Source organism: Dipteris shenzhenensis, chromosome 6, assembly GCF_047967505.1.
Source record: "Dipteris shenzhenensis isolate YYH24624 ecotype China chromosome 6, Dip_SZ_1.0, whole genome shotgun sequence".
Classification (NCBI taxonomy): Eukaryota; Viridiplantae; Streptophyta; class Polypodiopsida; order Gleicheniales; family Dipteridaceae; genus Dipteris; species Dipteris shenzhenensis.
The window spans coordinates 14,531,651-14,544,788 of record NC_141601.1 but is presented as its reverse complement, the minus strand read 5'-3'; positions in this window follow the sequence as shown (position 1 = coordinate 14,544,788).

Below are 13,138 nucleotides of genomic sequence, written 5' to 3'. Positions count from 1 at the left end.
AGAATGAAAAGATTAATAGCAAAGTGTGATCCGCGTCTGAACGACAAGTACCTCATAGCATGGTTCATCTCTGGCTTAAAAAAATCCATTCGAAAGGACATGAAAAAGTCAGCAGCTATGCACATTTTAGCGATGCTCATGAAGCTACAATTGACATTGAGGATGGCATGACAGATTCTGATAGTGAGACCGTGATGGCTATAAATCAAGTCAAGGCGACAAGAAATCTTCGAAGAAGGGAAGCACTTTCAACAAAGATCGTACCACCGAGGATAGAGTGGAAGCCATGGCCCTAAGAGTAAAAGATGAAATGATGTAGGCCATCGAGCAAAAGATGCGTGTCTCTCAGCCACCACAGTACACACGGAGAGAAAATGTTTGGTGCCCACAGTGTATGGCCAACCATACAACCAATGAATGCCCAATCTTAAGGAACATACTAAACCCACCAGAAATGGCTCAGCCCCCACAGTTATGGGTGTCCCATTTGCAATGTTGCAGGGGATGATGTAAATACTTGTTTCTACAATATGAGGGTAGCACATGAAAAAAGTAAGCAGCTATGCACATTTCAGCGATGCTCATGAAGTTGCAATTGACATTAAGGATGGCATGACAGATTCTGACAGTGACAGTGATGGCTGTAAATCAAGTCAACGTGACAAGAAATCTTCGAAGAAGGGAAGCACTTCCAACAAAGATTGCACCACTGAGGCTAGAGTGAAAGCCATGGCTCTCAGACTAAAAGATGAAATGATGCAGTCCATCGAGCAAAAGCTGCATGTCTCTCAGCCACCACAGTATGGCCCACACTGTATGGCCAACCATATAGCCAATGAATGCCCAATCTTAAGGAACATACTAAACCCACCAGAAGTGGCTCAGCCCCCACGGTTATGGTGTCCCATTTGCAATGTTGCAGGGCATGATGTAAATACTTGTTTCTACAATATGAGGGTAGCACAACCCTAGCCCCAACAATACCAACAGCCGCTAATCCCAGTGTATAGACAACTAGCATTGGCACCTAATGCACAAGTACCACGTCTTAACCCATTCCCGGTGAGAACACAAGTGCCTCAACTAATGAGGAATCCCAACCCTCCGCAACACCCATGGGCTCCCAATCTTGCTCCAGTAGTTCTGATGCAACAACTCCAACTTGAAGAGCTGGAACCTCACTATGAGTATGAAACAGAATACCCTATGTACTACATGGATGGTGCCAAAGGACTCATCCCAGTGTATGCTAATCAAGTAAGGCCCACCACATATCAAACACCCATCAAGTGTTTTGGTTGTGGAGAAAACCAGTGCATAGCAGAATGCCCACACAAGGGTAATGCCATTTCTTTCCAATCTGTGTGTAGGGAATGTGGAGTTGGGCATGCTTGCATGGATTGCCCATTAAGAACAAAGCCTCAACCAACCACAGAAGTAAAACCTAATGTACCCCTGGGGGGGACGATAAGTGTGGGAAATCACAGTGTGGCATCACAGCTAGTCTTGATCATAACAAGACAATAGAAAGAAGTGGCACAGCAAAAACTCCTTTTTACTCAAAAAGCAAAGAGACCTCTGGCAAAGCAAGCCATGCCAATCCCACAAGACCATGCCTAGCACATCCACAGAAAACCAAGGAAGCATACCCCAATGCTAAAACTGAAAAGATGTGTTACCAAGGCTTGAAGCAATGGGTTCAATAAGAATAAGAAAAATTTGACGTAGACAGGATGGTAGCAGCAGAGATCAGAGCACCATCAGCACCCAGCATTGACATGGTGATTGATCCCAACAACTTCCAACAAGTAATAAAGCAACGTGCAAAACATCCCCAATTGGATGGCACCGCACTAGCAAGGTTGATAAGCTGCCCCATCACAATGCCAATTGGGACCTTACTATGAAATTGCCCTACAATGTGGGAGAGTTTCAAGGGATGGATCGAATCTTCACAATACTTTCCCCCACGTGAAGAAGAGAAAAAGGTAATTTCAATAAAATTCGGTGCTAGGGATGACATGAAAAATGTAACCATCCTGTTGGAGCATAAAGCCTTTGGTCAATACCCAGCAATAGTAGACGATGGGGCCTACCTCCAATGCAGAAGACCACATTTAACATCCGCCTAGCTCACCACATGAAAATGAAGCCATTGGGTATCATTGACAATGTGTCAACAAAAATCATTGGAGTAAGATTCACGCTCCAGTTTACTATCTTGGATCTTCCCAAGGGCGCCACAGCATACGAGATATTGTTAGGAAGACCATGGCTTCAGGAAGTGTCAATACTCCATGATTGGGGCACCGATAGGATCACTATCCAAAATAGAGAAACCGTTGTCAAGATAAATCTGGGAACACGGGAAATCAAACCCACTATTCCTAGAAATGTTGAAGACACTTCTTCCACTATAGCCACCAGTCATGCATCCCCTGTACCTACCAATGCACTAAAGCCCATCAAAGGGATACACAAAGTGACATCAATAATTGGATACAGACGTTGGCTACAATAGATAAGTGTAAAACAACACATCTAATGTTGCCAAATGTGGAAGCCCAAATGATAAAACTAGAAGCACCAATTTGGGATGATGAATTAGAAGTAGTGGAAATGCCAGTCTTCATGACAGGTGTCGAATGGGACATTGACCCTGAAGAGTCTATAATAGAAGGCTATGGTGTCGACATAGAGTGGGATATGGAAACATAAGTTGATAATGCAACTTTGGAGGGCCAAGTATATGACAATGACTTGGCAATCCTACAGGCACTCATGGCCATTGAATACCCCAAGCTCGACCCTTCAGCACAATCCAATAGCAATCGGTCCAAGAAAAAAAAGGAGGGTGTACAGCCCCAAAAGACCAAAATAGATCACGTCAACCAGTTCAAAAGAATGTAGACCAGGGTGGTTGAATTGTACTTAACTAAGCCCACAAAAGCACTCGAGTCCCCAAATTTTAAATGGGATCCTAAAGGGCTTGAAAGCGTTTGTATGGCCAAAGAACCACTCCAGGAGTGCGACTCCTATTGAAAATCCATCACTGGTCTCACAAAGCAAAAAGCTTAGAAAGTTCAAACCCAATGTGAGAATGAAGAGTGAAATGGTGAATGGTAACAAAAAAGAAGAACATGGGAACACAGGTGAACTGGACCAAATATCTTCTAGTGGAGCTAGCAACCAAGCAAGCACCTCAAAGTGCCATGAAGGCCTAAGGGAAGTTCCCCATTACTTCAAAAACTACACTAGAGGAGAAGCAACAATAGAAATGCCTAGGCCAGTCAGGGAATCAAAGCTCAAAGAAACAGAGAATATTGAGGATACCCCAGTTTATGAAGGACCAGCCAAGACAAGGAAACTGAAGCTTGCCTTGGACGGTGAAGAAGAAAAGCCTGTATACTTTGGTGAACAGCTCACTCTAGAAGAAGAAAATGAATTGAAAGCATTGCTAATGGAATATAGAGATTGCATGGCTTGGTCCTACAAAGAAATGAAAGGGATTTCCCCAGAAGTTGTAGTATATACCATACCAATAAGGGAAGGATCCAAACCGAAGGTATGTGGGTGTTACAGGACAAATCCCAAATATGGCACCCATGTCTGTGAAGAACTAGAAAAATTACTGGATGCTAGTTTCATTTATGAGATCGAGCGTGTCACCAATTGTGATTGTTCCTAAGAAAAATAAGCAGCTCAGAATATGTGTGAATCTCAAGAACATCAATGTAGCAATAATCAGAGATCATTACCCCCTACCATTGACTGAAATAGTTTTAGAAAGGGTGGCTGGATCTGAAGTGTATAGCTTCTTGGATGGGTCAGCAGGTACAACCAAGTACAAATTGCACCTCAAAATTAGGCAAAGATAGTGTTTACCACAAAATGGGGCATTTTTGCATACAGAGTCATGCCATTCGGCTTATGTAATGCCCATCTACTTTTCGAAGGGTAATGTACACTGCCTTCAAGGAATTTCTCAACAAGTTCCTACAAGTCTTCCTCGATGACTTGTGCGTACACTTAGGAAAAAAGGATCACTTGAAATGCCTTGAAGCACTCCTTAAAAAATGCAGGGAGTATGGAATCTAGTTGAATCCCCTAAAATGCCAACTCTTGGTCACACACGGAGTCATCTCAGGACACATAGTCTCTCGACGTGGGATTGCAACTGACATGGACAAAATAAAGATCATTATGAAATTTTCCCCCCCACTAAATGCCAAGGGAATCCAAGTCTTCATGGGACATGTCGGATATTATAGAAGATTCATACTGAGGTATGCCATGATTGCAAGACCCCTATATAAGCTTCTAGTCAACTTCATCTAGACAGACGAATGCGAACAAGCATTCGAAACCCTCAAGTGGAGATTGATCACAGCCCTTGTTCTAATGGCACCAAATTGGGACATAGAATTTCATGCACATACTGATGGTTCCAATTATGCAGTAGGGAGTGTGTTATGTCAACCTGGCAAACACAACAAAGACTACCCAGTATACTTTGCAAGTAGATAGCTAAATGATGCTGAGGTGAATTACACCACAACAAAAAGGGAAGCCTTAGAAATGATCTACAGCATGAAGAAATTTCAACACTATCTATTGGCTACTGACTTTATCTTCTACACAGATCATCAAGCCTTATTATATCTTGTGAATTGGCCATGTACCATAGGCTAGATCACTTGATGGCTTCTACTACTTCAGGAATTCATTTTCAAAATCGTGGTGAGAAAAGGAGCCTAACATTTCATTGCCAATCACATGTCATGATTGAGGATAGGAGAAGAGCTGGAAGGAATAGAAGATGACCTACGAGATGCCGCATTATTCCAAATAGATGCTGTGCCTGATTGGTGAGCAGACATCATTGGGTACTTAATGGCAGGAAGACCACCTCCTGAAATGAAAGTAGTGGATGCTAGGAAACTAATTCTAAAAGCCGTACCCTATCAACTCATTGTAGGACAACTATACAAGATGGGAAAGGACTAGGTTTTAAGGAGATGTGTGATGCCACATGAGATCATGCCAATCCTCAGTGAAACACACGAAGGCATTGCAAGTGGACATTTCCAAGGAGAAGAGACAGTAAGAAAAGTCTGTCTCATAGGATACTGATCGCCAACACTTTGGTTAGACGCCTATGAATATGTCAAAAGCTATGATGTATGACAATAAACTTATAAAGCACAACACAAAGAATTCAATCCCCTAACAACAGTCGTTGCACAAAAACCCTTTGAAAAATTGAGGATTGATTTTGTGGGTCATTAGCAAAGGGAACACAGGCACGCTACATCATTGTGGCTAATGATTACTTTACCAAATGGGTTGAAGCTAAAGCAGTCAGAAAGGCAGATGCCAGAAGCACAGCAAGTTACTTATACGAGAATGTAGTCACCCGATTTGGATGTCCCATTGAAATTGTGTCAGATAGAGGCACACATTTTGTTAATGACATCATCCAAGAACTCTTGTCTAACTTTATGGTGATACATAGATATAGCACACCTTACTACCCCCAAGGGAATGGACAAGCCGAATCCGGCTTGTCCACCAATAAAATTTTATTCATTGTCCTCACCAAGGTAGTAGAACCAAAGCATTTTGATTGGGTAGAGAAACTAAATGTAGCCTTATGGGCATACAGAACCACACTTCAAGGTCAGTACAAGAAATACACCTTTTCAATTGGTGTATGGCCTTGAAGGTATGGTCCCACTAGAATTTGTAATACCCAGTCTACACTTAGCAGTACAAGAACGTATGGGAGATCATGCATCGCTGAAAGAAAAACTCTACCAATTAGAGAAGCATACAGAGACCAGATTAGTTGCCTACCATGCCATGACAACAAAAAAACAATGAAGGAAGGCATGGTTTGATAGAAACCTCAAAGACAAAGACATCAAGGAAGGTGACCTAGTTTTATTGTATAATACCAAAGTCCATAAGGACAAGCTCAAATTTCTAGGTCAAAGACCTTATAGAGTCAAAAAAATAAATTCCATCGGAGCTGTGCTGCTAGAAACACTAGATGGAATCTAGTTTACAACAACAATAAATGGGAGCTGAGTAAAGTGCTACTACATTAGCATGCAAGCCATCCCCAACAATAATGAAGATTTGGGGGCCCGAAGTCTTCTATAGTTAGAACTAGATTGTATCACGACCACTCACTAGCATATGTATGCCTTTGCACATATAGGTAGTTTCAATCGATTTCAACCTAGGGCTCAGAGGTGATGACTGTCCTAGCTGCCCTATGATTCCCTTAGCAAATTAAGCATATAGGAGGAATGCCTACCTCACTAGTCATGCATAGCGCACCCACATGTTTCAAGCACCATGAATAAATTGCACAAATAAAAGCCCCAAGAGATACTTGTTTTGTCCACACACGTGGCACCCTCATCACAAAAAGAGTAAAATGCATTAGCCACTCACAAAAGAAATAGGCACTCTTAGTACATGGCACTTTATTGGCAACTGTCAAATTGGGACCTAATTCATGTGTGCAATGCCATGGTGAAGATAGTCCAATAAGATGGGAAAAAGGCCTACAACACCATCAACAAAGCGACACCATACCAAACGGCCAAGACTCAACCTCAATAGCCCTCCTCAAATCACCAACTTGAAGAAGGAACGGTCCAGAATCACCAACCCAGAGGTCAGCACCAAAATGACCATGGCTAGTGGTTCTGGAAAGTGATATTGATGAGCAAATAAATGCAACATGCCAAGAAGAAATGCCGCAGAACCAAGGGATCCTAGAGGTAGGAGAAATCAAGGCAGAGCAATTGATGATGTAGGATGCAGGTGCAGAACACCTTGATGACCAGAACAACAAAGAGCTAGCAATAGATGGAACAATACAACTTCTATGGCCACGAGTCTCAATGTTTGCCATGTCACCTGATGATCACAACTTCTTGCACTCAAAGGGACTAGGTAGTCTTTTTGAGAAGCTTAAATCCTTCTTACCAACACCTGCTATGACATAATACATTTGTCAATTCATAACATCATATAAAAGCAAAGAGTTGGAGAAAGATAAGTATGGCACAGTAACATGTAAAGAAAATCCCTTACACATCTACCTCAGTAGATCCACTATGCAAGAGGCTTTCTCATTTCCAGAGGCATAAGAAGAATATCCAAAGAAACATTTGGATGCAAGATTCTCTGAAATTCAGGATTTATTCCCACCTAACACAAAGTCACAAAGCGGGGGAATATGCCATGATATGATTCTGGATCCCATATGCAAAGAGGCAGCTAAGTTATTGGTTGACATTTCAATTGACATATAGGAGTGAGAAAAAACTATATGTCAGTGAAAACCCTTACACTCCTTGGTAGAGAAAAATTACAAGACTGGGCTCAACACATATCCTTGCTACTAACCAATTATGTATCCACTACACATAATGGCAAAAGCTACATTGCCCATCTATTGGCCATAATAATTGGGTTTGCAATAGAGCAAGAGGATGACTCTACACCCCTCTCAACATAAGATATACAGGACTTTGAAACATTGATATTATCGCTAGAATGGGAATTAGGCCCTCCACCTACTCTCAATGTGGATAGCATGGATGGGCAACAATCTGAACAGATTCTAGAGAATGACAGTGTGGAACTTTGCCAAAGAATACAACAACTCAGTCCAATCTTGCTCCTGCAACACAAGGACTTAGGCGTGGAAATCCATGAGGATACCATGCCACATAAGGACTTTGCAAAAGAGCCAAATAGCATGCCTCTCTAGGAATCACAAGTCACCAACGTTGATGACTCCACGACTCTAGAGTCACAACCCCCAAATGTCTCTAATGGCACCACACAACAGACTATTGTTCAAGAAATAGATCAAAATTCCACATGGGCACATGAGAGTCAAGTGTATGTCCAATACAAGCAAGGCCATAGCACATTCCAACTCATACAACATCACAGCCAACAGTTACAACAATAGTCTCAATTATTTGCTATTATGGCATCAGATGAGCAAGAAAGAGAAATGGAAAGACAGATGCTCCCATCACTCCAAACCAAGTTGCGAAGTGCTGAGATTGAAATTATTAAGCTCAAGGAAAGCATGGCAGACCAAATGTAGCAACAGCTCCTTGCACAAAATGCTCTAGCAGAAAGTAGGAAGGATGCCCTACAAGCCACTATTTCTCTCCAAGAAAAACACTTACAGCTATCTGATGCCTTGAACCAAAAGGAAAGGGTCGAGTTATCTCTCTCCCATATGCAAGCCAATTGTGATGATATCAAGAAGGAATTGGTGCACTTGATGAAAGATTACTACTTGAGGATTAGCTCCATGCCACATTAGACACAAACAATGAGTTGTAGAACAACCTAAAAGAAGGTAAACATCAAATTCAAGCACTAGAGATGGAATGCATGGCATCAAGTGAGATACTTGTGCACACCAAAGCAGAACTAGACGCTCCAGAGCAAGAGATACTCCAACTTTGCGTGCTTAATGATCAATTTCCAAAAGCAACTCAACAATTCAATACTCTAAAGCTTGCATACACCTCCACATTGGGTAAGTATATTTAAGACAAGTGCACGAAATGGCAAAATCAAAAGGCAATAATTTCCAAGTTGGAAATTCAACAACTAGGTCAAGCTGATGACGATGCGGAGGGGTCAGCACCAGATCTTCTGCTACAAGGCATCACTACATTATACCAAGAGCTTGTTGCAATCCTCCAGCAAGAGGATCGCCTTGAAGGAAGAATATGCATACTCTGGAAACACTTGCAAATCAAGATGTTACATGCAGTATCTGGTGTTGATTTGACCAGACCAATAAGCACCAAGACTTTCTGAGATCTATGCCAGCATATGGATGGAGATGAGAAAAATGTGTTTTGTCTCTCAGTGCGTGCAAATCTCATATGGATAAAGGCTGATGCAATACTACTATATGAATGATTGATGGGAAGCCCCCCTCTTTGAGTAGTAGCCAGAATCCTATCTTTACTACAACAATCACCAGCAACTTCCAAGGGATATAACTCCCAGAAAAATCACAAATTAAAGTTGTCAATGCCTAGCAGAAGTGACAAGGCTCTGCCAGAGGAATATGTGGTCTACCTTCAATCTAATCTCCCCTGTCTTGCCACTCTCTATTCTGATCTACTCACATCCCTCCCTAACTCTGGTACTATCCTCCATACCTTTCCAAAAATTCATGCTAATCCATATTCCTTGCCATGCCTCTTTGCCCATGCCTCTCAACACTATCGCCTAATCCAAGAATCTAACTCCTATCATCCAATTACACCTAGCTTTTTTCCAACACTTGACAATCCATCCCTCGAGGATTATCAAGTTGCTAAATCAATTTGCCCTGATCTCCCTCCACTTTTCCACAAACATCCCTAATTCTATGTTCTCAAATTCACTACTTGCTCTGACGTCAAGCTTTTCCCCTATAACCTCTTCCTCTCCCCCAAGACCACATGTTCCTCCAACTTCCCTTGAGTTTTCAATGGAAGATACCATTAATGATTCCATCAATGAGCTTCAAGAATTGGATAATCCAATTCACATACCCACACAGGAGTTGCAACAAGATACAAATAGGATTCCCATGCCCAGTGTGATAGGAGTTGGGGGTAATGAAACTTCACGCACCTCTTAGCTTCCTGCTCCTCCCAATCTTAATAATAGAGACCCTTATCACTTGCAAAGAGAGATGAAGAAAATATTTTCATGCAAAGAAAACCACAACATATCTTTCTCCTTGCTTCCCTTAGAGGATAATGAATATGGTGACATCCCAAGTGACGTTGTAGTCCAGCATCGGGAGAAGAAAAGGATCCGCAGAGGCCATTATCTCACCAAGCCGATCGACGCCAAAGAGAAGAGCGATGTGTTGTTGGAAGAAGATCTTTCAGCTCAACATGACGTAAATAGATATATATCTAGGGGATTGAAGGGGCTAATTTGGCTGGATGGGTAAATTCCGGGGAAACATGGCACCTCCTTCACAAAAGCCTCTAGGAATGGCTCAAAATCATTCTACAAACTACTAGAAAACACAGAGGTCTATAACTTCCATTAGAAAGCTGATATAAAAATTAAAGTACATATAGGGATGTGCCTTGAAGTGAATTTTGTACTGATATAAGTTTCGTTGAAAATAGATAACTAGTTAAAGAGATATGGACAATTTACTGAAAGGGGTAAAAACTGCCATAGAAATAAATAGTCATACACAGAGACTCATAACTTCTTCACCTGGACCTAATGCAAAAAATTAATTACATGGGAGGGAGCCCTTAAAGAGAGCTTCGCGCTGATATAAGTTTCATTGAAATCGGACCACCGAGGAGAAAGTTATAGGCCAAATACTGACAGGGGGTCTAATAGCTATATTAACTACCATTTGCCCATGCAGATTTCGCCTAAGCAAACTACTCCCTCAAGGCTCCATAATTATCAATGATCCAATACCCCTAGAATTTGCCTAAAAGAGAGGAAAAAGCTTGCATGGTGGCTCGGGAAATGGATGGACCATGTGTGCACAGTGAGTGGCCGAACAAGACCTACTTTAGAGACTTGAATAGAGAGAGAAAAGAACATAGGAATGGAGACTCACGGAAAATGATAAGAAGTGACTTTCGTTGCCATAAGAGTAAGATTCCACTCAAATACACTCAAAATACTACAAACACAAGGGAGAAGAAGAGGTTTCATACATACAAGAGGTAGTGGAAGCTCCAAGACTGCTCATAGAGAGAGAATGAACTAGAGAGAGATGGACTCAAGAGTCTACATAAGAGAATATCTACAAGAGGGAGAGAAGGCTCATGGAAGAGGCTTGAGGAGACTAGAGCTACAGAAACATGAGGCCTAATGATGAAAGAGATGATGAACAAGGGAGAGGAGGGCTCCTTTTATAGAGATTTAGTCACCCTCCTTCACCCATTTACAATTGCTACCTGTAGATTCCTTTCCCCATCAACACATAAGCCCGTATGTCACCATCCATGTCCTTTTTGGCTACTCTTGCCATGTGTCCCATCAAAAGATGCTCAAGACTCTTAAAACATTGAGAAAGTCAAGAGTCTCTCCACATGGAGCCCATAGGTACCCTCCCTTTTCCATATATCCACATCCTCCTTATTCCACATAGGAATTCTAGAAGGATTCCTCTTGACTCCACACTCCTCCACATGCCTTCCACACGCTTGACATGTGGCCTCTCTTATATTATTGGAACACATGGACATGAGCGCACCTCTTTATATGACTCACTCTTCCTATTTTTAAAAAACCCCATAATATCCCATACACAAATAACTCTCACCATATACCAAGGTATTTATAATTCATACCTATGGTATTTACAATGATCCATTCCACTCATCCTCTCAATCCCATACAATATCTTAGAAAATAAAAATAAGTGAGAGCCACTGGGCTATCACTTGATACTCAAACTCTTATCAAACATAGAAGAAAATAATACCAATGCCAAATAAAAAATATCAATTTTTGGCATCACATCTTTCCCCCCCAGTAGATCCTCTCTAGTGACAAAGAGGGTCTGCTGGCCCTCAAGGTGGTCGAGCATAGAAGAATTTAAAGCGATACTCATTGGTGCATCCAGGTATCACCATGCCATCAACATCCTTAAGCTGATAGGTTCCATTCGTGAACTTCTTTTTGACTCAATATGGTCCCTCCCATTGGCCGATAAACTTTTTGTCTAGTCGCTTGTCCAAACGGCTATCAAATCTCATTACCAAATCTCCTTTTGCAATATCTTTCTTCTTGCGTAATTTGGTGTCAAAACGAGCCTTGTGCCTTTTTTGAGAAGCTTCCAAGTTTTATAAGGCCTGTAATTTGCATTCATCCAAGGCTTCTAGATGTACCAAGCATTGAGCATAGGCATCCTCCTGTACTTCTTTTCTTGCAACAGCAGTGCGAAGACTATGTATTTCCAATTCAATGGGCAAAATGGCTTCTATTCCATACACTAGTTAGAATGGTGTAAACCCAATAGCTAGCTTGTGTGTGGTTCTGTAAGCCCATAAAACTTCTGCCAAGTGCCTATCCCAATGCCTTTTCTTGGTAGCTACAAGCTTTCCCATTGAATTGCACAATAATCCATTTGTTTTCTCAGCCAAGCCATTACTTTGGGGATAGTATGGCGTGGACATGCTATGATTTATCTTTAGCTTATGCACCACATATTCAATTAGTTCATTTCTAAAAGAGGTTCCTCCATTAGTGAGAATTCCCAAAGGACAACCAAAGTGTGAACGGATTTGATCAAAGAGAAATTTTGCAATTGTGCTTGCCTTGCTATTGACTGTGGCCTTGGCGTCTGGCCACCGAGTCGCATAATTTGTGGCCACCAATAAATAATGCTTGCCCTGAGATGAGCGAGGGAGTGGTCCCACAAAGTCCAACCCCCACCTCTCAAATGGTCCATATGCTGGAATAGGCTTCAAGGGCCTAGGAATCAACTGTTGCCTTCCAAACTTTTGGCATACTTTACAACTTCGACACCATTCATATACATACTTATGGAGGCATGGCCAAAAGTAACCTGCATTAAGAATTCTCCTAGCTGTGCTTGCTGAAGCAAAATGACCAGAGCACTCATGACACATTTCTAGGATTCTCCTAGTCTCCATGGGATGGACCACCCGACTTATGAACTTTCCCAAGTAAGGCTTGAGCACTTGACTCATGAACCTTTGAAATGTAGCTGGTGCATTGGTCAACCCAAAAGGCATCACTCTGTAAGCAAAAACTCCCCAAGGTGTGACAAATGATGTTTTCTTGTGATCTTTCTCCCGAATACGAATTTGAAAGTACCCAGAATACCCATCACATACAGAATACATCTCATGCCCTGCTACTTGGTCTAGTATCTCATCTTGGAATGGCAAAGGAAAATGATCCCTCTTAGTGCATGCATTCAAAGGACGAAAGTCCACACAAACCTGCCACTTATTTCCTTTCTTTAGTGTGACAACTACAGGAGATGTCCATTCTGAATCATCAACAGGAAAGATGAATCCTCAAGTAGTTGTGTTACCTCTTTCTTTAGTGCCTTAGCTTGGATCACCCCCAA